The sequence below is a fragment of the Sphaerodactylus townsendi genome, linkage group LG10, assembly GCF_021028975.2.
Source record: "Sphaerodactylus townsendi isolate TG3544 linkage group LG10, MPM_Stown_v2.3, whole genome shotgun sequence".
In the NCBI taxonomy this organism is placed as follows: domain Eukaryota; kingdom Metazoa; phylum Chordata; class Lepidosauria; order Squamata; family Sphaerodactylidae; genus Sphaerodactylus; species Sphaerodactylus townsendi.
Window position 1 is genome coordinate 87,753,751 of NC_059434.1, and position 23,746 is coordinate 87,777,496.

The 23,746-nt window shown below is 46.7% G+C and overlaps 1 long non-coding RNA gene across 1 annotated transcript; it reads left to right on the forward strand.

The window, feature by feature from the left end:
* The first annotated feature begins 1,353 nt into the window (after positions 1-1,353).
* On the forward strand, positions 1,354-23,475 carry LOC125440232. The gene is made up of 5 exons (XR_007245655.1): positions 1,354-1,535; positions 10,574-10,629; positions 11,335-11,385; positions 20,131-20,260; positions 23,361-23,475. It is a non-coding gene; the product is annotated as an uncharacterized LOC125440232 (long non-coding RNA).
* The last annotated feature ends 271 nt before the right edge of the window (positions 23,476-23,746 follow it).

The following is a 23,746-nucleotide window of genomic DNA, read 5'->3' on the forward strand; positions in this document are numbered from 1 at the left end:
CTCCGCCCTCAAATCAGAGAATCCCCGCAGTTTCTGAAACCTGTTTAAGTGAGACTTTTTAATCTCCCTTCATAGGGAATGCGAAGGAGATCTTCGGGTTCTCTTGTCCCTCCCTGCCTTCCCCTGCAGCACAGCTGTTCTAGCCACTGGTGGGACCACCATTTCAAAAAGATCAGAGGGACTTAAAAAAAATTGACACTGAATATCTATCACTGGAGCGATAGACCCCTGAAATTGACATGAAATTGACATGATCTAGTAAAGAAGAAGAAGAAGAAGAGTTTGGATTTATATCCCCCCCTTTCTCTCCTGCAGGAGACTCAAAGGGGCTGACAATCTCCTTGCCCTTCCCCCCTCACAACAAACACCCTGTGAGGTAGGTGGGGCTGAGAGAGCTCCGAGAAGCTGTGACTAGCCCAAGGTCACCCGGCTGGCATGTGTGGGAGTGCGCAGGCTAATCTGAATTCCCCAGAGAAGCCTCCACAGCTCAGGCGGCAGAGCTGGGAATCAAACCCGGTCCCTCCAGATTAGAGTGCACCTGCTCTTAACCTCCTACGCCACTGCTGCTCAAAGATGGCATGCATATACACATGTAAACACACACACACACACACACACACACACACACACAGGCAGCCTCCCAAAATGCCGGTTGCATGGAAAGAACAAGGAAGTTGTAGGCAGGCAAAATGGCGGCCTGGTTTGGCCAGGGGCATGTCCCAGGAAGAGAATCCCCACGCAAACAAAAAAACGTTAGGAAAAACCATCTGCAAACAGCCATGGGGCAAGTAGTGCCTGTCTAAATGGCCGGGGTCTCCCAGATCTTTGTGTAACACTCTTTGCCACAACACCATGTTGGTGTTTCCATCGTCTTTGGGGGTGGGGGTGGGGTTATGAAAGTTACAGAATGTTTATATGTATTGTCGAAGGCTTTCACGGCCGGAATCACTGGGGTGCTGTGTGGTTTCAGGGCTGTATGGCCGTGTTCTAGCAGCATTCTCTCCTGACGTTTCGCCCGCATCTGTGGCTAGCATCTTCAGAGGATCTGATTCAGATCTGAATCTCTGAAGATTCAGATCCTCTGAAGATACCAGCCACAGTTGCAGGCGAAACGTCAGGAGAGAATGCTGCTAGAACACGGCCATACAGCCCGGAAACCACACAGCACCCAAGAATGTTTATAGTAACTACATCTGTGCCGTTTGTGTTGCGGTGGGTCCTTAGCAGTTATGGGGGGGAGTGAGTCTGTGATGGTGGGTCCAGGCTAGATTTGACCATTAGTCAGGAGCTTTTCAGAAAACCAAGCTGAGCTCCCATATTGTAACCCCCCCCCACCCCCCCATGTAGATCTCTGCCGCGGCCTCGTCTGGAGCGCTACGTGCAGTTCTGGTCTCCATATTGTGGAGCTGGAAGACGTGCAGAAGACGGCGGCCAAGACGATCAAGGGGCTGGAGCACCTTCCCCTGGAGCGAAGTCTGGAGCGTCTGGGAGTTTTCAGCTCAGAAAGGAGATGACGCAGAGGAGACAGGATGGTGGTGAGAAATGCTGCCAAGTCACAGCTGACTGAGGGTGACCCGGGAGATTTTCATGGCAAGAGCCAACAAGAGAGGTTTGCCACATCCCTGAGCTGCCTTGGTGGTCTCCCATCCAAGTCTGAACCAGGGCTGACCCTGCTTAGCATCTGATTGCTTTGGAGATCTTAGCAGATCAGGCTACCCTGCGCCATCCAGGTGGGAACAGGCTGGCAGTGGATTCTCCAGTTCAGTTACTCGAGTTGTGAAGTATCTCCCGCAGTCCCGAGATCTTTGGATAGAATATCCATGGGGGGGGGGGGGGAGAGATGGGACCGTGCGGAGTGGTCGCCGCATCTCAAAAAGGATATTGAGGAGATAGAAAAAGTGCAGAGAAGGGCAACAAGGATGATTGAGGGACTGGAGCACCTTCCCTATGAGGAGAGGCTGCAGCGTTTGGGACTCTTTAGTTTGGAGAGGAGACGGCTGAGGGGGGATATGATTGAAGTCTACAAAATTATGCATGAGGTAGAAAATGTTGACACAGAGAAATTTCTCTCTCTTTCTCACAATACTAGAACCAGGGGGCATCCATTGAAAATGCTGGGGGGAAGAATTAGGACTAATAAAAGGAAACACTTCTTCACGCAACGTGTGATTGGTGTTTGGAATAGGCTGCCACAGGAGGTGGTGATGGCCACTAACCTGGATAGCTTTAAAAGGGGCTTGAACAGATTTATGGAGAAGAATCTATGGCAGGGGTAGGGAACCTGCGGCTCTCCAGATGTTCAGGAACTACAATTCCCATCAGCCTCTGTCAGCATGGCCAATTGGCCATGCTGGTGGGCTGATGGGGTATTAGCCAGGCTATCTGAGCTGCACTGGCCTGATCTATGGCTACCAATCTTGATCCTCCTTGATCTCAGATTGCAAATGCCTTAGCAGACCAGGTGCTCAGGAGCAGCAGCAGCAGCAGAAGGCCATTGCCTTCACCTCCTGCATGTGAGCTCCCAAAGGCACCTGGAGGGCCACTGTGAGTAGCAGAGAGCTGGACTAGATGGACTCTGGTCTGATCCAGCTGGCTCATTCTTATGTTCTTATGTTCTGATGAGTGTCTGTGCGCATTGCTTGCTGAACAAGCATGCCTGCAGAAAGGCCCCTTGAAGCAACCACTGGAAGTTGAACGGTTTCAGGTGCGTTCCCTGCCTTAATCCAAGATTTTCCTTTCCACATAAACAGCTGCTGTAACCTCTCCCTCATCCAGAACGAGAAACACCAAACCTTTCCAAGGGGTTCTGCAGTCTGTGTCTGACGCCGGCCGGCAGACTCCTTCCATTAGGCCGGAGGCAGCTGCGGGATGGGAGCTGTCCCCCTGCCAGTTTGGATGGGGAAGGATGGGATGCGGCCTCCAGTCCACAGGCAATGCTCTCCGGCTCCCTCCTCTGCACACCTACTGGCTCCGTATTGCAAATGTGCAGGCTCCAGACCCCTTTCAGTCTCTCTCTGCTTTCCTGTGGGTCTCGTAAACTGCCTTGCCAGTCGACAGCTAGCTTGATCCAGAGTTGCCAACCTCCAGGGGATGCGGCTGGCCTCCACTAGGGCCTGGTGGAACGCTCTCCCTCCAACTGTCCGGCCCCTATGTGAGTGTCTTGGCCAGTTCGCCAGGGGCCTGTAAGACCGAATGTTCCACCGGGCACACAGGCTTCTTCATGATGGTGCCCCCTCTCTCTCCCCCTTTTTAACTTCTGCGGCCCTTATTCATCTGTGGGCCTTTCCAACTCCCTCTCAAGAGGGGCTTCTTAGAACGTCTGGACGCTATATTTTGTATGCTGTGTTTTAAATGCCCTTAACTAATTTAATGTTTGGAGCTCATATTTATATTGTATTTATATTTACATTATGAGAGTGCTCTTTTGTTAAGTTATGTTATATCGTTTATGTTGTACACCGCTCAGAGCCCTTTGGGGGTGAGAGGTATAAAAGTCTAATCAAGAAGAAGGAGAAGGAGAAGGAGAAGAAGGAGAAGGAGAAGGAGAAGAGGAAGAGGAAGAAGAAGAAGGAGAAGAAGAAGAAGAAGAAGAGGAGGAGGAGGAGGAAGAAGAAGAGGAAGAAGAAAAAGAAGAAGAGGAAGAGGAAGAGGAAGACGAGGAAGAGGAAGAGGAAGAAGAAGAAGAAGAGGAGGAGGAAGAGGAGGAGGAGGAGGAGGAGGAGGAGGAGGAGGAATTGAGCCTGGTGGGAATTCTAAAACCTCCCAGATGTTTGTGTTCCCTGGTGGTGGGGCGGGCTCGGCCACAGTGTCAAACTTTTGACACTGTGGCAGGGAAGAGCCTCCAGCAGGGGGAATCGGGACCAACTCGATCCTTTCCCTTCTCAGGTACTTAGGTCTGGGGGTGGAGGTCAGGCCTGCCCAACCATCAACTTGTGTGACATTTAAGCTGGTCTCATACAAGATCAGGCCATTGGTCCATCAAAGTCCATATTGGCTGCTCAGAGAGGCAGCAGCTGGCTGGGGACTCAGGCAGAGAAAGGTCTTTCCCATCACCCACTGCCAGGCCCTTCAGCTGGAGATGCCGGGGACTGAATCTAGAACCCTCCGCATACAAAGCAGAGACTCTCCCACTGAGCCGTAGACCCTCCCTTGGCCTTTGTCTTCCCATTTCAAATGAAAGAGAGATGCTAACAGCTGTTTCCTAGACTGGATCCCGCTCTTTTCCTGCCAGCTTCTGCAGAATCTTCTCCTGAAACACTCTAAGAATTCTGGGAACTAATTTTTCATTGCTCCCAGATGTTTGGTAGTTTAAAAAACTAAACTTGTATATATCTGAATGTACAACCCTGTTTGCACTGTGTGGAACCATGACAAGGAGGAGGAGGAGGAGGAGGAGGAGGAGGAGGAGGAGGAAAGAGGAGGAAAGAGAAGGAAAGAGTAGAAGAAGAGTGTTTGGATTTATACCCCACTATTCTCAGCCATAAGAAACCTCTAAGCAGCTGACAAGCTCTTTTCCCTTCCTGCAACAGACACCTTGTAAGGCAGGTGGGGCTGAGAGAGTTCAGAGAGAACTGTGACTAGCCCAGGATCATCCAGCAGGCTTCATGTGGAGGAACAGGGAATGCAAACTGAGTTATCCAAAAAGTGTTGTACTGAAGGAGCATCTGTATTCTTATTACATATTGAACTCCTGTTCTCTCTGACCCTCACCTCGATGGAACGAAAAGTCATCCCAATTTCTCTCTGTCAACATTTTCTACCCCATGCATAATTTTATAGACTTCAATCATATCGCCCCTCAGCCATCTCCTCTCTAAACTAAAGAGTCCCAAACGCTGCAGACTCTCCTCATAAAGAAGGTGCTCCAGTCCCTCAATCATCCTCGCTGCCCTTCTCTGCACTTTTTCTATCTCCTCAATATCCTTTTTGAGATGCGGCGACCAGAACTGGACACAGTACTCCAAGTGCAGTCGCACCACAGCTTTATATAAGGGCATGACAATCCTTGCAGTTTTATTATCAACTCCTTTCCTAATGATCCCCAGCATAGAGTTTGCCTTTTTCACAGCTGCCATGCATTGAGTTGACATTCCCATGGAACTATCCGCTAAGACGCCCAAATCCCTTTCCTGGTCTGTGACTGATAGCACTGACCCTTGTAGCGTGTGTGTGAAGTTTGGATTTTTTGCCCCTGTGTGCATCACTTTGCATTTTGCTACATTGAACTGCATTTGCCATTTCTTAGCCCACTCACCTATTTTCATAAAGGAATAACTGATGCCTGAGGTGAGATTCCGAGCAGTGGCTGCCAAGCCAGACTTTCGCCTTCTCTTCTTAAGGGCAGCTCAGTCAAAGTGCCAGGGTGGGACTGGCCCGTCTTTTGTGCACGTCACGCCTTCACCCCTCTGGGGGTATGTCTGGCCCCCTCCCCACAGCTGCCATTGTCTCAGCTAGTGGTGAGAACAAACCGTAAATGAAATTAACTGCCACAGAGATGCCTTTGCACAAGCAACCGGCATGAGCCGTGTGCCTCAGGACCGATGGTGGCCCACTGCTTTTATGAGGCACGCTGGGCTTTCTTGTCCATGTGTGCTCGTAAACTCATTAGGTGAGCTTCCAAGGCCTGGAGCTGTTTCCAATTAAGAGAAAACACCTTTGGTTTTCTGCCGGGTCGCAGCCTCTGCTCTCAGCCTCTCCACGTGAAACGGCGGGGCTACCTTCTGGTCTGCTTCAAGACGTCCACCCCCTCCCGTCTCAGCCTTCCCCCATTAAAAGAAAGTCAAAGGCACATCGAAACCTGCTCGGGGCACCTTGAGAGCTCTCTGCCACAAGATCTGGTTGCATTCCCGACAGCAGAATGAAGGGCTTGGAGGGGGAGAGCGAGGGACGGCTCTGGCCTCGAATAGAGTTCCTGGAAAACTGGAAATGGCTTTGGGAAGTTGGAGATGCCTTGCCCAGGAGGTCTGCTGAGAGACAGTGTGCGTCTGCTGGCAGTCAGGGGCTGGGGAAACTGAGACCACATAGACCAGTGGTGGCGAACCTTTGGCACTCCAGATTTTATGGACTACAATTCCCATCAGCCCCTGCCAGCATGGCCAATTGACCATGCTGGCAGGGGCTTGTGATCCACCTTTATCTGTAGTACCAAAATTCCTAATATGCACTACCACGACTAGCAACACGTGGTAGAGCGTTGGGGCGCCAATGGACCTCGGCCTTGCCGGTCGCCACCGCCCCTCTCATCCCCCATGAGTCCGCGGGTCATGAACTGTCTGGCTCAATCACCGAGCAGGACAATGATCTTGCCCCCAGGTGAGGATTAGGCTCAGGCGGCTTGGCTCCTCTCCGCCGTAGCAGGTGAGATCATGCATCGCCGATGATCTCCCGACCTCCCGCCTCCGGCTCTCCCGGAACTCCCCGAGTCCTCCCTCCTACTGCAGCCCCGATAGAATAACAATAAAGGTGCCAGAGCCGGCATCTTGGGGCTTCGCTAGGAACACGGACCTCCGGTCTCCCGCTGCTGGCGATCTCCACCAGATGTTATCTCCGCGTCTCGTCTCGTTCTTGCGCTGACCACGTGGGTCGACTACAGGTTCGCCACCACGGACATAGACCATTCTGTTTGTCTGGTTGAGTCAACACTTTGACTAATGTCCCGAATCGGCCTCTGCGCTCAGCAGAGGCAAATTTGCTGGTGATCCCTAGCCCCTCAATGATGCGGCTGACCTCCACTCGGGCCAGAGCTTTTACAGCTCTGGCCCCTGCCTGGTGGAACGCTCTACCTCCAGCTACGCAGGCTCTCATAAGTCATAAAGAGGCTACTTGGGGGGCCTGCAGAGCCGAGGCTGTTCCACCCGGGCCTTCGGGGGGGGTCCGGCCGCTGATGCCCCCCCTCTCTCCTCTCTTATAACATCTGTGGACCCTGCTGTTCCCCCCTCCCTTCTCCTCCCCTTTTTCTTTTTTAGGGGATTGCTAGTAGGTCGCCATCGTTAATTTTGATATTAGGATGCTGCATTTTAATGGGGTTAATTTTAGCATATAGAGCTATATTTAACTTTGATTTTATTTGTGCTCTATTTGTTTGTTCTGTTCGCCACCCTGAGCCCTTCGGGGGAGGGCGGTTTATAAATACAATAAATAAATAAATAAATAAAATAATATTTCCTTTGGGGAGCCTGCCTTCCTCCCACGAGTTCAGGGCAGTGTGTGGATGTTCCCTCTTAACCAGTGTGTTTGGGGATCCACCGATCTTCATCTCGCTTCCCATCTGCCTGCTCCCTGCTTGGCAAATGTGCCGAAATCCTGCCCTGTAAATGCTTCTGCTCTTCTCTCAAGAGCTGATGATGACAGCTCACTCCTTTCGGTGTTTGTGGTGCCGCTCATTACAGTCGCTTTGAAAGACCCTGGCTCTTTTGTGAAGACCTGGCTGGTTGGTTTGGGGGTTTTTTTGAGCCATCAAGTCACAACTGATTCATGGGAACCCTGTAGGGTTTTCAGGGCAAGAGAAGGTTCAGAGGTGGTTTGCCATCGTCTACCTCTGGGTCATGAACCTTGGTATTCGTTGGAAGTTGCCCATCAAAACACTCACCAGGGCTGACCCTGAGATCAGAGACTCAGGGCCTCCCTATGCTGCCCTGACCTTTTTCTAATCTGGAGAACAGGGTTTGATTCCCCACACCTCCACCTGAGAGACAGATGTGTTCCCGCACTCCTACATTCCTGCTGGGTGACTTTGGCCTAGTCACAGTTCATTCAAGAACTGTCTCAGCCCCACCTACCTCACAAAGTGTCTGTTGTGGGGAGAGGACGGAAAAGGAGTTGTTAAGTCACCTTGAGTCTCCTTAACAGGAGGGAAAGGTGGGATATAAATCCAAACTACTACTACTATTCCTGCTCCTGCTCCTGCTGCTGCTCCTGCTGCTGCTGCTGCTGCTGCTTCTTCTTCTTCTTCTTCTTCTTCTTCTTCTTCTTCTTCTTCTTCTTCTTCTTCTTCTTCTTCTTCTTCTTCTTCTTCTTCTTCTTCTTCTTCTTCTTCTTCTTCTTCTTCTTCTTCTTCTTCTTCTTCTTCTTCTTCTTCTTCTTCTTCTTCTTCTTCTTCTTCTTCTTCTTCTTCTTCTTCTTCTTCTTCTTCTTCCAACCTTCACTCCAAGCTCCTCTCCGGTCAGTCCCCTTTGGCTTCTCTCTTGCTGTCATCTACAGATCTTTTAGGGCATAAAACAGGCATGGGGAAGAGTCACAAATCTCACCTGCTTTGTCATTTTGGCCAAACATTTGACAACAGTGCAGAGTACAATCTCCATGCAGTGTCTTAATCCAGCAGCAGCAGCAGGCAGGAAGCTGTGCTCCCGTTCAGAGGGTTCTGTTCAAGAAAAGACCAAGATGGCCCGTCCAGAAAGAGGATTGTGAAGTGAATTGTCGAAGGCGTTCAGGGCCAGATTCAATGGGCTGTTGTGGGTGTTCCAAACTGTGTGTCTGTGGGCTGGTAATTTTTGCTCCTAATGTTTCTCCCGCCACCATGGCTGGCATCTTCAGAGGCATGTCAGGGTCACAGGTGTGCCATGGAGAGAAACCCTTTGAAGACACCAGCCATAGATGCAGGCAAAATGTTAAGAGCAAAAATGACCAGACCCCAGAAAGTCCACAACAGCCAGAATTGCTAAGCTTGGGACATATCCCTTTGCTTTTCATAGTTGTGTACACAGACACACACACACACGCACACACGCACACATGTTACCCAAAAGGGGAGGTCGTGGTTACAGGTGACGAACATGGTGGTGACATTGAAGTAAGATTTCTACTTGACCTTAAAAGGAAAATCCCCAAAAGGCAACACAGTATATATATAAGACAATAATAACAAAACCCTGTGTTGAGGCTAAGTATCCATTAGGTCACAAAACCCAGAGCGGATGTAAGGCTGATGTTTGCCAGTTGTTTATATACAGTGGATACAAATTTGACTGTTACTGAGATCTGACTGAGACCATATTTTTGCTAATATAAGCACCATATAGACTTGTCAAAGGCTTTCACGGCCGGAATCACTTGGGTGCTGTGTGGTTTCCAGGCTGTATGGCCGTGTTCTAGCAGATTCTCTCCTGACATTTCGCCTGCATCTGTGGCTGGCATCTTCAGAGGATCCTCTGAAGATGCCAGCCACAGTCCAAGCTCTGAAAGCGTCAGGAGAAATGCTACTAGAACACGGCCACTTCTTCAGGCTCAGAGGCTACACAGCGCATAATCCATATGAACTGTTCTGCTGTGTTGCCAGTATTTTTGAAAGCATATTTTGCTGATGAAAACAATTTTGGTTGTGTAAAACAAATATATCCATGCTGGTGCAAGCATAAGTGCTGTAAGCAACTCAAAGCAACTGTAAGCCATAGCACGGTGTACAGGCTCAATTACAAAATTAATTTGTAATTAATTTAAACTGGAGATTCCCACCAGTTTAGTAGAAATTCTGGAGGACTGATTCACAGGGCAGAGCAAAACGACAGAACGGCCGACAAGAGGGACTGTGAGTCTCTTTCGTTGGAATCAGGTTGGGCAAATGTGGCAGCGGTTCTCTCAGAGTCTTGAGCACCTCCCAAGGTTTGGGCCCATTTACAATTCTTCTACAGAGTGTACCAAATTTCTGTGGTAGGCATGTACCCAATAGCAGCCTTCTGTTTCTTTTTGGGGGGGATGGTTATACCTTAGTGAAACTTTGAGCATCACAGGATCCAGAACTACATTCCAGTTGCTGGAGAAACATCTTTTCAACATTGAGATAAAAACAAGCCAACGACGGGGTCTTGGCTTCAGTAGAGGGAGCTGTTCCATTGCAGATAAGGAGCAAGATGGGAACCGGAGCCAAGATTATAAAAAGTCTCTCCATGTACGGAAGCATCCCCTGAGGAAACCCACTATGGAAATGAGCAAGGTAGCAGCCACTGCACTCGCAGGGATCTGCAACCTGCGGCTCTCCAGATGTTCATGGGCTACAATCCGCATCAGTCCCTGCCAGCATGGTGGCAGGGGCTGATGGGAATTGTAGTCCATGAACATCTGGAGAGCTGCAGGTTGCAGACCCCTGCAAGCAATGTGTAAAGTTCAGCCCCCTTCCCCTGCCCCTCAAAAGGATCCCAGAGAAATGGGGAATGGAGTCAAAGGGAAGGAGCCTCTTCAAAAATGAAAAGAGGACTTTAGCTCTTAGGAAGTAGCTTTAGGGGCTACCCTCTTCGGCTGGCAGTAGAAGAGCTCCATTTGAGTCCAGGAGCACTTAGAGACCAAACAGATCTTCAGGGTATAAACTTTCGAGGGTCAAAGCTGACAAAGGGAGTTTTTGAATCTCACAATTTTACCCCACCTCACACCTAAATCTTGTTGCTCTCTAAGTGCTGCTGGACTAGAATTGAGCTTCGAATCAAGACCACTGTCACGGTTTTAGTCCATTTCTTATTACTTCCATCCTGCCATCCAAGTGCAGGCTCTGGTCTGATCCAGCTGGCTTGTTCTTATGTTCTTATGAATGAATGTATGTATTTATACTGATATATTTATACCATTATTATTATTGTTGTAATAGAACAACTTGTACCAGAATGATGTGAGTGGCCGAAGAAGACGTTTTAGTCGTCCATTGTATGTATAGTTTATATGTTCATTGATGTATTTTAAAATGTTTATATTAAAATGAAGTTTTTAATTCTGTATTAGAGCCAGACTGGGGATTTACTGTTTATGATTAACCTTGGGCTAGTCACAGTTCTTCAGAGCTCTCTCAGCTCCTCCTCCTCCTATTATTGTTTTGTTGTTGTTGTTGTTGTTGCTGTTGTTGTTGCTGTTGTTAGTAGTAGTAGTAGTAGTAGTAGTAGTAGTAGTAGTAGTAGTAGTAGTAGTAGTAGTAGTAGTTTTGTATACCGCCCTCCCCCGAAGGGCTCTGGGCGGTGCACAGTATATTGATATGTAGAAGTAGAGCACAGTTTAAAACATAAGAAAATAAAACTGTAATACATATATATGGCTCTATCAGGATTAAAACAATTAAAACCCCTAGTGTAGTCCATCAGCTATCCCAATACCAATTAAGCTGTCACGTAACATGGCTGGTTAACCAGCCTTTGGAATCTATGAAGCTGTTGTTTGGCTCGGCATTTCAGAGCAATCAAATCCAATTTAACTAACATTTGGAGACCAGTGATCACTGCAGTAGGGTGAAGTGTAATATTTTAAAGATCTTTACAGCATTATCCTGTCAACCTCACAAAAACTCCCATCCACTGTGATTCCAAGAGTCTGTGAATTCTGACCTAATAGAGACTGAATTTCTTTCATCCTTTTTTCAAGGTGGGGTGGATAATCAGGCTCCAGAGAATGTCTAGACCGCGACTGAGAGAGGTAGGAATGATGGAATGGTGGAGGAAGGGGTAAGCTCGCATGTGCTGTCTGGTCCAGATAGGCTTTTGAGATTCAAACATCATATCCAATAATTACAGTTGCATCACAAAGGAATCTATGTATCAAAGGTAACACAAATCACATTGCCTTATTATAAACATCAATTTAAGGGTATAAAGTTATATTCAGTAGACACACAGAGACCCATCTTTCCCAGTATAAACAACGGCTGATGCCTTTTCTAGGATCGTGTTGTAGGAACATCTGGATTTAGTTGTCTCCTTGGGAGAAAAGCAAGCATCGTATTTCCCCAGATTCACATCCCTACACATAACGCTACGGTTAAATGCTGGGGATAATGTTGAGGGGAGTGGGCTGGAACTTGAGAGTAAGAACATAAGAACATAAGAACTAGCCAGCTGGATCAGACCAGAGTCCATCTAGTCCAGCTCTCTGCTACTCGCAGTGGCCCACCAGGTGCCTTTGGGAGCTCACATGCAAGAGGTGAAAGCAATGGCCTTCTGTGGCTGCTGCTTCTGAGCACCTGGTCTGCTAAGGCATTTGCAACCTCAGATCAAGGAGGATCAAGATTGGTAGCCATAGATCGACTTCTCCTCCATAAATCTGTCCAAGCCCCTTTTAAAGCTACCCAGGTTAGTGGCCATCACCACCTCCTGTGGCAGCATATTCCAAACACCAATCACACGTTGCGTGAAGAAGTGTTTCCTTTTATTAGTCCTAATTCTTCCCCCCAGCATTTTCAAGGTTCTAGTATTGTGAGAAAGAGAGAAAAATGTCTCTCTGTCCACATTTTCTACCCCATGCATAATTTTATAGACTTCAATCATATCCCCCCTCAGACGTCTCCTCTCCAAACTAGGAGTCCCAGCTTGCAGCCTCTCCTCATAAGGAAGGTGCTCCCAGTCCCCTCAATCATCCCTCGTTGCCCTTCTCTGCACTTTTCTATCTCTTCGATGGCATCACTTTTTTGAGATGTGGCAACCAGAGACTGGTTTACAATTACTCTCCCCAAGTCTGCAGTTGATGCATTACCCACTGACTTTATATAAAGAGCATGACAATCCTTGCAGTTTTGTTATCAACTCCTTTTCCTAATTATCCCCAGCATAGAGTTTGCCTTTTTCACAGCTGCCATGCATTGAGTTGACATTCCCATGGAACTATCAACTAAGACGCCCAAATCCCTTTCCTGGTCTGTGACTGATAGCACTGACCCCTGTAGTGTGTATGTGAAGTTTGGATTTTTTGCCCCTATGTGCATCACTTTGCATTTTGCTACATTGAACTGCATTTGCCATTTCTTAGCCCACTCACCTAATTTATTAAGGTCCGCTTGGAGCTCTTCGCAATCCTTTGCGGTTCTCACCACCCTACAGTCTGGCTGAGGTGCTGAAGTAAGGCCACGTGAAGAGGCCGAAAGTCTGAGGGGGTGCCAGAATCCTCGGAGATGGAGACTGGGCACAGGTGTCAATATGCTAATGCAAGGCACCTGTGAACCAAGATGGAGGAGCTGGGATGCTTGGCACTCAATGGCAATTTAGATATAATGGGGTTCTCAGAAACCTGGTGGAAAAATCAGTGGGACATGGCTATACCTGGTAATAATCTGCACAAACGAAACAGGGAGGGATGTATTAGGGTCAATGTTAAATTGAATATCAAAAAGGGCATACAGACAAATAAGCTAGAAAACATACGAGGAATTGTCAAAGGCTTTCTTGGCCAGGATCACTGGGGTGTTGTGGGGTTTCTGGGTTGTATGGTCGTGTTCCAGTAGCATTTTCTCCTGATGTTTTGCCTGCATCTGTGAATCCACCATAATAATCAAGGCAGGTGTACAACAGGTACTGTTGTTACATTGCCTGCATCTGTGGCAGGCATCTGCAGGTGAAACAGCTGGAGAAAATGCTACTGGAACATGACCATACAACCTGGAAACCCCACAACACCCCAATAAGAGGAATTTACTTAGAACCACTAGGGATACAGATATCAGGCCCTTAAGATTACTTTCAGATAGTAGTTGGGTTGGGCTGCAGTAGAAGAACTGCATTTGAGTCCAACAGCACCTTAAAAATCAACAGGATGATCCTATTCGTGAATCTGAGGAAGGCAGTTCCTCTCTCAGATACTTCTGCCCTGAAAATAAAGTGCTATTGGACTCCCATGCAGCTCTCCCTCCAACTGTCCGGGCCCTGCAGGACCTTGGCGAGTTCTGCAGGGCCTGTAAGACGGAGCTGTTCCGCTGGGCCTTCAGAGGAACCGGCCGCTGATGGTGCCCCCCCTTCTTTGGCCCCTGACATCTGGGCCATCTGCCATCTAATGAGACTCGCCATTCCTCCCTTTTGGGGGAGGGGAGGGAACTTTAAAAATAGACTGCTGAACGCCATTCATATTCTCATCTTATTGAGATTTATTGTATAATTATTAGAAATAGTTTTTACAGTTTTATCGCTGCTTTTAAATGTTTTAGTTATCCTATATTGTTATCCTTATGTGCTGTACACCTCCCGGAGCCCTTCGGGGATGGGGCGGTATAAAAGCCTAAGAAATAAATAAATAAAATAAATAAATAATCTTTAGATTATTTTTCCTGATCAAAACCATGAGGCTCATCACACAATCGAGAAGGAAAAGGGGACGTGACTAAAGTGGAAAATGTTGTAACGCTGGGTGACTTCGACTCCCTGCCCATGATCTGGGCATATGCGTGTTCAATTCATGCTGTAGAACTGCGGTCCACAGGTGTTGTCAATGACTGTCCATTGGGACAGCTGGTCATGGGACTGAGCGGAGGGGCAGTCATCGTGGACTTGATTCTGAGCATGGCTCGAGACGTAGCACAAGATGCAGGTGGTGCTGAACTGGTCAGGGACGTAGCTGTGTAAAATGGCACCTGGGACTCACCCTGTGCACTGCATGGTTTGCTATTTTAAAAAACAAAAAGTTTTATTATTACATTATTGCATTAAACATTACATATTAGACATTCTAATAATAAACATTTAAACACAAACAAATCACATTGCACATTGCACATTATACATTACACTCTACTAATTCGACAATAAATCACCATGGACATTCGAAATTACCCCACAAATATACCCCCTCTTAAAATATACCCTGTCCCCCTTATCTATACCTTCTCTCCACTTTTACCAATTCTTTAGCCTATTTTCTATAACATTTAATCTCTTATCACTAATCCCCTTCCTTATTTCCCCAGTCCTTTACCCCTAGTATAATTCCCTTTATTTCACTCTTATGTTCTTATTCTAACTTACCCTTTGTTTATACTTGTACTATTATTGATTTTCTCTGAATATTTCACCTACCCCTTTTGTGCTTGGTTTTCCCCTAAATATTTCACCTACCCCTTTTGTGCTTGGTTTGGGCTTCCCCCTGATTCTTCCCTTATCTGATATATAATTATACAAAATGAAGGTATGTCTTTATTCCTTTAAAATTATTCCTTTAAAATTCCTTTATTCCTTTAAAATCTCAAAATCATTTCAATTTTATTGTTTTACATAATTTTGAATAATTCTGTTTTTACTGTCTCTTTCTATGTATTGGATATATTGTGTCCATGTGTCCATAAACCTTTTCCACTGCAAGTCTTTTAAATTGGTTGAAAGCTTCTCCAGCTGCATGTACTCCGCCACTGCATGGTTTGCTATTAAGACTCTGACGTTCCACCTGCATCTTCTGAAGATGCCAGCCACGGATGCAGGCAAAATGTCAGGAGAAAATGCTACTGGAACATGACCATACAACCCGGAAAACCCACAACATCCTAGTGATTCCAGCTGTGAAAGCCTTCGACAATACAATTAGTGTTTCCTTTGGTTTCACAGAGTTGAGTGATTGGACTAAAAAGATAATTCACGAATATTGGTCCATTGTGTGTGACTTACTGGGTTGCGAGCTTCCTCCCCTTGTAGGCTTTAGGAAAACTCAGTCTTCATAGTATCATAGAATCATGGAGTTGGAAGAGACCCCAAGGGCCATCCAGTCCAACCCCCTGCAATGCAGGAACACACCATCAAAGCACTCCCGACATATGCTCATCCAGCCTCTGTTTAAAAACCTCCAAAGAAGTAGACTCCACCACTCTCCGAGGCAGTGAATTCCACTGTCGAACAGCCCTTTGGGCAATCATCTCATCAGAGCAGATCAAAAGATTAAACATTGTATTCAACCTGTTGTACCTGGGCACTATCGTTGTGGGGGATGCTCTGTTTGTAAAATGGTGTGGGAATGTAAAGTAGTTGAGGTGGGGGAGAGAGGCTGGCGCAAAACATGATCAAACGTCCATGTGGCCTTCTATACATTGGTCAAACTTCTAGGAAGATTCATGTCAGGATCCTGGAGCACACATCAAGGATCTGCAATAAGGTGGTGGATGCCCCTCTTGAGAAACATTTCCTAAAAGAAAACCATGCGCTGGATTCTTTGTAGTTCATGGTACTTGCGACATTGGATCACAGTGATTTTCCTATGGATATTAAAAGGACACAGAAAAGGATGGAAACCCAATGGACTTTTGAACTAGGAACTGTATATCCTGGAGGACTCAATCTAGCTTTGGATTTTTTGGCATTCTTAAGATTTGGTCAGGTGCCATTAATTTCATGGACTGTCCCTTTAAACTCCAACAGATGTAAGCTTTGTTGCTCTCCACTGAAGACAGCAGCAGGGCATGAGAGAGTGCAGCCAAACAGCCGAATCTCGGTATGGAAATATCATTGGTATTGGACTTTTATTTGATGTATTGCTGATATTAATTTCCTTTACATTTATCTTGCAGGGGAGCGTTTGGACTATAACCTAAAAAGCGGTACAGAAGTATCAGTATATGCTGCTCTTCTGCATGAGAGTTACTTTGTAAGTTTCTTTGCTAGCATTCTTAATATGGGTTGGGGTACTTAGGTGGAAATGTACTAAAAGATTCCTTCCCAATGTCCTTTTAATATCCATAGGAAAATCACCATGATCCAATGTTGCAAGTACCATGAGCTTCAAATAATCTAGTGCGTGGTTTTCTTTTAGGAAATGTTCCTCAAGAGGGGCATCCACCACCTTATTGCAGATCCTTGACATATTATAGATACACAAACTAGAAATGCTCTGGAGGTATTTGGAGCTTAAAACATTAAGCTTTTTTTTCTCAGTCAAAATGAGGAGTCCGTTAACTTAAATATTTCTATTTATTCTTCACAGATTTTGGCCTTGAAAATGGTTGTCCAAAATAATAATCTATTAGGAGGTTATATTTCCCTATATTTTAAATATATCTTTATATTGTCTCATCACGTATAGAGTATACATGTAAATTTATTGTTGTCTGAGGAGATTCCCAGAGTTTGTAAGAGACTAAGAATCTTTGGTTTATAAAGAAAACACAGACTAAGAATCTTTGGTTTATAAAGAAAACACAGAATGAGAATATATTAACTTTATGTTTTGTTTACTGAAAACATTACTCAGTCTTCTGGAATACTTGGTCTTTAGGAATTACCTGTAAGAAAGAACAAGAGAGAATACTATTAGTTATTGCTATAAAGAGTATCCGGTTTATCAGACATGTATGCAATTAGTGTGGAGAGAGGCATTCCCCAGAACAATGCGCCAGCCTAAAATAACACATTTCTGCTGCTATGGAGATATATGTAACCAGCATGCTATTTGTAGCCACTGCCGTCTGTGCATTCTTCCCCTGATCTTTGCTTTATGGCTTCACACGCTCGTAGACAACTAGGCTTCCTCTGGTCCTCCCATCCCATGGGAACAATGTTGCTTTTGTTATCTCATGGGGCAGGAACCCAGGTGGCTTTCTCACGCTATCTGCTCGCGACCTTGGGGTGCCTCAGCTCCAAATACTGTTGTTCACAAATTCTTGGGAAACTGGGAGGGGGGCTCGCTTTGGGGATAAGGGGGACTGTGAATGCCAGCTTTGGCAGAACTGACTTTGCCAAGTGTGGTGCTTCGATGCCTGCTCAATAAATGCTACTGGTCAATACCTCAGAGTCCATTGGTTGGCTTAAGGATCCAGGACCTAACAGGAGAGGGATTGATCTAACCTCTAGGTGGAGCCTGAAGATCTCCTGAGATTGCAACGGAGGCCCAGACAATAAAAGTCCATTCCACACAGTCTAAATAAGACATCCTGGGAAGGCACTTCACAAAGCCTTCTTCCCAAGACATCCTCAGGATGCCTTATTTTAGCTCGAGGTGTTGTTTTTACTGCACAGAAAAACTGGGAAGGGGCATGAAGAGGGATCCTGATTCACGCAACCAAGAAACAGCCAATTCTGCTTGTTTTCACACTTCTGTAGTCCAAACTCTTTCATGTGGACAAAGAAAAGAAGTTGAGTTTGGATTTATACTCTGCTTTTCTCAACTGTAAGGAGTCTCAAAGTGGCTTCCAAACTCTTCCCCTTCCTCTCCCCACAACAGACACCTTGTGAGGTAGGTGGGGCTGAGAGAGTTCTGAGAGAACTGTGAAAAGCCTAAGGTTACCCAGAAGGCTTCATCCGTAGGAGATGGGAAACAAATACGATTCACCAGATAAGAGACCGCTGCTCATGTGGAGGGGTTGGGAATGAAACCCGGTTCTCCCAATTAGAGTCCACCTGCTCTTAACCATTATTCAAACCTACTGATTGTACTTGACTTAACAGTCAGTTACAGTGGTGGGATCCAAAAATTTTAGTAACAGGTTCCCATGGTGGTGGGATTCAAACTGTGGCGTAGAGCCAATGGGGATGGGCGGGGCACAACGGGGGCGTGGCCGGGCATTCCGGGGGCGGGGCATTCCTGGGCGGGGCTGTGGCAAGGATGCAGCCGCTGCGCCAGTCCTTGGGCGGGAAACAAACGCCGGTGCACCTTCTGCTAGTCTGCTTCAAGTTCTGCGCGCTACTGCTGAGAGGAGGGGCGTAACTAAGGCAAAAATCACGTGGCAAAATCACCAGTTAGTAGCCCCCTCTCGGCACACACAAATAATGAGTAACCTACTCTCGGGAACCTGTGAGAACCGGCTGGATCCCACCTCTGGTCAGTTACCTGACTGGAGGGTCAGCTGGCTGCATAAAGCGGTCGTGCCCTGTTCCCTGCCCTTGCTGCCTTTTGAATGGTGCATATAATTGTGCTTCATTTGGCCATTCAGAACATCCAACCACTGGGTATTTTCTCCAAGGCTTGGCTGGAGACCTTCTCTCTCCCCTGCCCTCCCCCCCCCCCCCCCCGATCTGTGTGGATCTTCCCCTCCTCACTGGGCTTCTAGCTCTCGATTCCTCCTTGCCTCTGGAGTGCAAGGTTGGAGTCAGCCACTGCTTGGGCTGCTGTTTCCCATCACACCCCCTACTGCTCACTGGCCAGCCTGCTTGTCTCTGCAAAGCACTCTGGGATGTGGTTGCAGGTGGAGGAGCGCTGCCCTTTGCATATCCTGTCCCCGAGGCCTTCATTTGCATCAGAAGCCACCTTTGTTCAGCCTTGAAAGGACTCTCAGGATCTCCCCACGAAGCAGCTGTTTAGCATCACTCTGACAGCCGAGTCCACACACCTGCAGAGTCCAGCTGCAGGCCCGGGGAAAGCACACGCCAGAAGCACCTGGAAGGCATAAAGTATTTACAGTTCGGAACAAGAACAAACTCCCTCCATAAAAATGCTTGTAGGGGATCTGTTGACTTTCAGGAGCTTTATGGAGAAAACACTTTTTCTTCTGACTCTCGAGTGCTAGAGGAAACCCACGGAAAGCAAACATCTCTTCCCTGGGCTGTTGTGGGTTTTCCAGACTGCGTGGCCAGGGTCTTGTAGAGTTTGTTCCTAAGGTTTTGCCTACATCTATAGTTGGCATCTCCAGAAGCATGTCACGTCATTACAAGTCTCTGAAAATGCCAGCCAAAGATGTGGACAAAAATGTTAGAAGCAAAAACTACCAGACAATGGCCACACAGTCCAGAAAACTCACAACACTCAGTTGATTCTGGCCATGAAAACCTTTGACAATCCACCTCTTTAAGAACATAAGAACGTAAGAACTATACTGCTGGATCAGACCAGAGTCCATCTAGTCCAGCACTCTGCTACTCGCAGTGGCCCACCAAGTGCCTTTGGGAGCTCACGTGCAGGATGTGAACGCAATGGCCTTCTGCTGCTGCTGCTGCTCCCAAGCACCTGGTCTGCTAAGGCATTTGCAATCTCAGATCAAGGAGGATCAAGATTGGTAGCCATAGATCGACTTCTCCTCCATAAATCTGTCCAAGCCCCTTTTAAAGCTGTCCAGGTTAGTGGCCATCACCACCTCCTGTGGCAGCATATTCCAAACACCAATCACACGTTGCGTGAAGAAGTGTTTCCTTTTATTAGTCCTAATTCTTCCCCCCAGCATTTCCAATGAATGCCCCCTGGTTCTAGTATTGTGTGAGAGAGAGAAAAATTTCTCTCTGTCAACATTTTCTACCCCATGCATAATTTTATAGACTTCAATCATATCCCTCTTTGCTTCTTCACAAAGAAGAACAAAGGGCAGAAAGGATCCCCAAGGGGACTGGACCTTGGAGTTGCACTCAAAACAATAGCGTGGCAGTTCTGGATAGACAACCAAGGAAATGCCAGTCTTAAATAACTTTGAAGATGCCTCACTGAAAGTTTTTAAAGGGGGGAAACGACACATTATCAACATCAGCCGGCACAACTGAATTCATTTGTGTCCTTCAGTCGCTGAAATGGCTCCCAGCCACGATGCCAGAGGAGGAAATGCCTGTGGGAAAGAATCAGAAAATGGCAGGTGGCACCGAGACCCAAACTGAAGCAGCAGAAAATGGCAGGTGGCAGCAGCCGAGAAAATGTAAGTGAGAGCTTTACATTCAAGTGCGAAAAATAAAATGCTTCCTGCAGCAGTGGCGTAGTGGCTAAGAGCAGGTGCACTCTGATCTGGAGAAACCGGGTTTGATTCCCAGCTCTGCTGCCTGAGTTGTGGAGGCTTATCTGGGGAATTCAGATTAGCCTGTGCACTCCCACACACGCCAGCTGGGTGACCTTGGGCTAGTCACAGCTTCTCGGAGCTCTCTCAGCCCCACCCACCTCACAGGGTGTTTGTTGTGAGGGAGGAAGGGCAAGGAGATTGTAAGCCCCTTTGAGTCTCCTGCAGGAGAGAAGGGGGGGATATAAAGCCAAACTCTTCTTCTTCTTTGCACAGTAAGCAGGAAATGTTTTAAAAATGGTTTCAGGGGAGAAAAACCACTAGTTTAGCGTTTTCAGAATAACCCATTTTGAGCACAAATAAAGCGTTTTACCAAATATTCTTTTGGGGGGTGGGGGAACGGTGTGGAACTCCACCCCAAAATGCTTGTTTTTCCTTCCTGAAAGCATTTTATTTGTGCTGTGAGTTAAACTTGCGGTGTTCAAAACCATATCAATCAGCTGTGAGCCAATCTGCAGGTCTGTTTGATTCAGCACTGAATGGCTCCAAAGTCGGCCAAGCAGAGCTTTTGCATAGAGTTTTTACTCAACTGTACTTATGCTAAATGCTTCCAAGCCAAACAGATTGGCAGCCATTAACAGCATTAACAGACCACTCAAACAAACTCTAAGCGGTGAGATTATGTTTGTTTATGACTGATTGGTGTGATTTGTGAGCTGCTTGAACATCTATTTAAAGAACTGCCTGCCGAGCGGAGCAGCTATGCAGTGAGTGGGGAGGAGAACAGAACCATTGGTCTGCGTGAGAACATGCGCGCATGCAATGCCTGTTGCGCCATTCTGCGCCGTCAGGAAGAAGTAGTGGAAGCAGCCTGTGGAACAGCTAGGAAGGGCTCGGCAAACAGATAAACTGTGGGTCCAAAATGGTTCCCTGTGAGTTGAACGGCCATGAATTCAGGAATCACTAAGACAAGTTCCACATTGAGGTATTCTCTGTGTGAGGGAGATAGCTCAGTTTGCCAACCCCAATTCCCAACAAAGCTAAGGGTTGTGTTTTTAAACTATAATTAGTGTCTGAGCTGGAAAGACCCACCTTGCCCCATCTTGCCGGTGCTCAGAAGCGAAGCAGGGTCAGTGTTGGCTAGTAGTTGGATGGGAGACTACCAAGGAAGTCCAGGGTTGCTATACAGAGGCCGGCAATGGCCTCTGTTTGTTTCTTGTCTTGAAAACCCTGCAGGGTCGCCACAAATTGGCCATGGCTGGATGGCACTTCTCACCCCCTCCAGTGTCTGGCCAGCTAGAGGAACACTAGAAGAAGAAGAAGAGTTTGGATTTATATCCCCCCTTTCTCTCCTGCAGGAGACTCAAAGGGGCTTACACTCTCTTTGCCCTTCCCCCCTCACAACAAACACCCTGTGAGGTGGGTGGGGCTGAGAGAGCTCCGAAAAGCTGTGACTACCCCAAGGTCACCCAGCTGGCGTCACCCAGACGACGACGACGACAACGACGACGACGACGATGACGACGACTACTACTACTACTACTTCAAAATGAACAAAATTTTAGACTAGAGACGGCCAAGGGATGACATAATTGTGTTTCTTCTTCTTCTTTAGAAAAATGAACATTTTATTATGACTTCAGGTTTTTTACTCAGAGTTTCGTGCATTTTTACTTACATGATGAGCACGGGTGATGTAATAAGAGTTCTCATTTGACAAATGGATAATAATTTTAACAGAACATTTAGAGAAGCAGCATCACATCATACAAGCGAAGAAAGTTTTTTTCTCCCCTCGGGAAAGCGATTTCTGCGGACTTCTTGATTTCTAACACTTGAAAACAGGTTTGCCACATCATTTTTCTTTTTAGTCAACAGTCTCAAGCTTTGACATTCTGGAAGACGATGCATCATAGTCAACAAACTCCAGAGGACTGCAGTGTGAATCTCATTGGGCACTAAACAGAACAGAACAGCAATAGTCTTAGCACGTAAATTGTTACTAGGATGCAGAGTGATGGGAATCTTTTGCTGAATGAATCCTACTAAACGTCTAGTTGCTGTTGCCCTTGGTTCTGTGTGGGGAAGTTCATGAGCATCTTCATGTTGTATACAAAGCAAAGTCACTGGCATTTTTCTGGATGCAAAGGTAGCCCTGGGCAAAGAGGCGATGGCTCCACTGGGTTGTCCATGCTGTGTTCCTCTTCTTTACAATAACAAATACATTGATTGTGTGTGTTCAATGCTGTTGTCGCCTCCAACTCATGGAAACCCTGTGATTTTTTTTATGCCATCAAGTTGTAGTTGACTTAGGGTGAACCTGTTGGGTTTTTCAGATGAGAAGCAATCAGAGGTGGTTTGCCATTGCCACTTTCTGCTTAGCCATGTTTAAATATCTGAAGGGATGCTATAGACTAGCACAAGGAGTAGTGGATTCAAGGTGCAGGAGAAAAGAGATTCCACCTAAATATTAGGAAGAACTTCCTGACAGTAAGAGCTGTTTGACAGTGGAATTCACTGCCTCGAAGGGTTGTGGAGTCAACTGTTTGGAGGTTTTTAAGCAGAGGCTGGATGGCTCTTTTGTATTTCTGAATGGCAGGGGATTAGACTGGATGACCCTTGTGGTTGCTTATGATTCTATGGCCCCTTCCGCACACGCAAATAATGCGTTTTCAAACCACTTTCACAACTGTTTGCAAGTGGATTTTGCCATTCCGCACAGCTTCAAAGAGCACTGAAAGCAGTTTGAAAGTGCATTATTCTGCATGTGCGGAATGAGCCTCTGAAAGGGGAGGGATGGCATATTAAATCAAAGAAAAATAAATAAATAAATAAATAACATTAAAATGAGTAGAAAATACAAGGAAATCCATGTTGACTGAATAACATGAGAGAGGTACTCAACAGCAGATGAACACCTAGGTTTGGCTTTACAGCATTGAGCAAGGGGTTGGACTATATGACCTCCTCTGTGACCGGATCTTTTTCCATGTTTGACATTTTGATGTCTCTTCTATTTTTGTAGAGGTCAGAGTCTCAACTGGTGCTGTCATAACCAAGAACAATTCTGGAACAGGACTTTGGACTACCTTATTCCTCCACTCCACTGTAACAGGAATGTCTTTCAAATATATTCTGATGACAAAACCAAACGTTTGCAATCATCCCACACCAACATAACTCCATTGCGCTCACTCAAGTCACGTTTGCCTTGTCAGAAGGTGGAGATGACGGGTGGATGAATCAGCCGTTGGGTGTTTATTTTAATGCCCTGTATTTTATGTCAGTGAATCAGAAAGCAAAAAGGAAGCAAAGGGAGTCTATTTCAGGGCTGTCCACCAAGGGAATGGATAAATCTGCCAGACAATTTATTTGATCTCTGAACTCCTGCAGCCCATGAGGCCGGCCGTG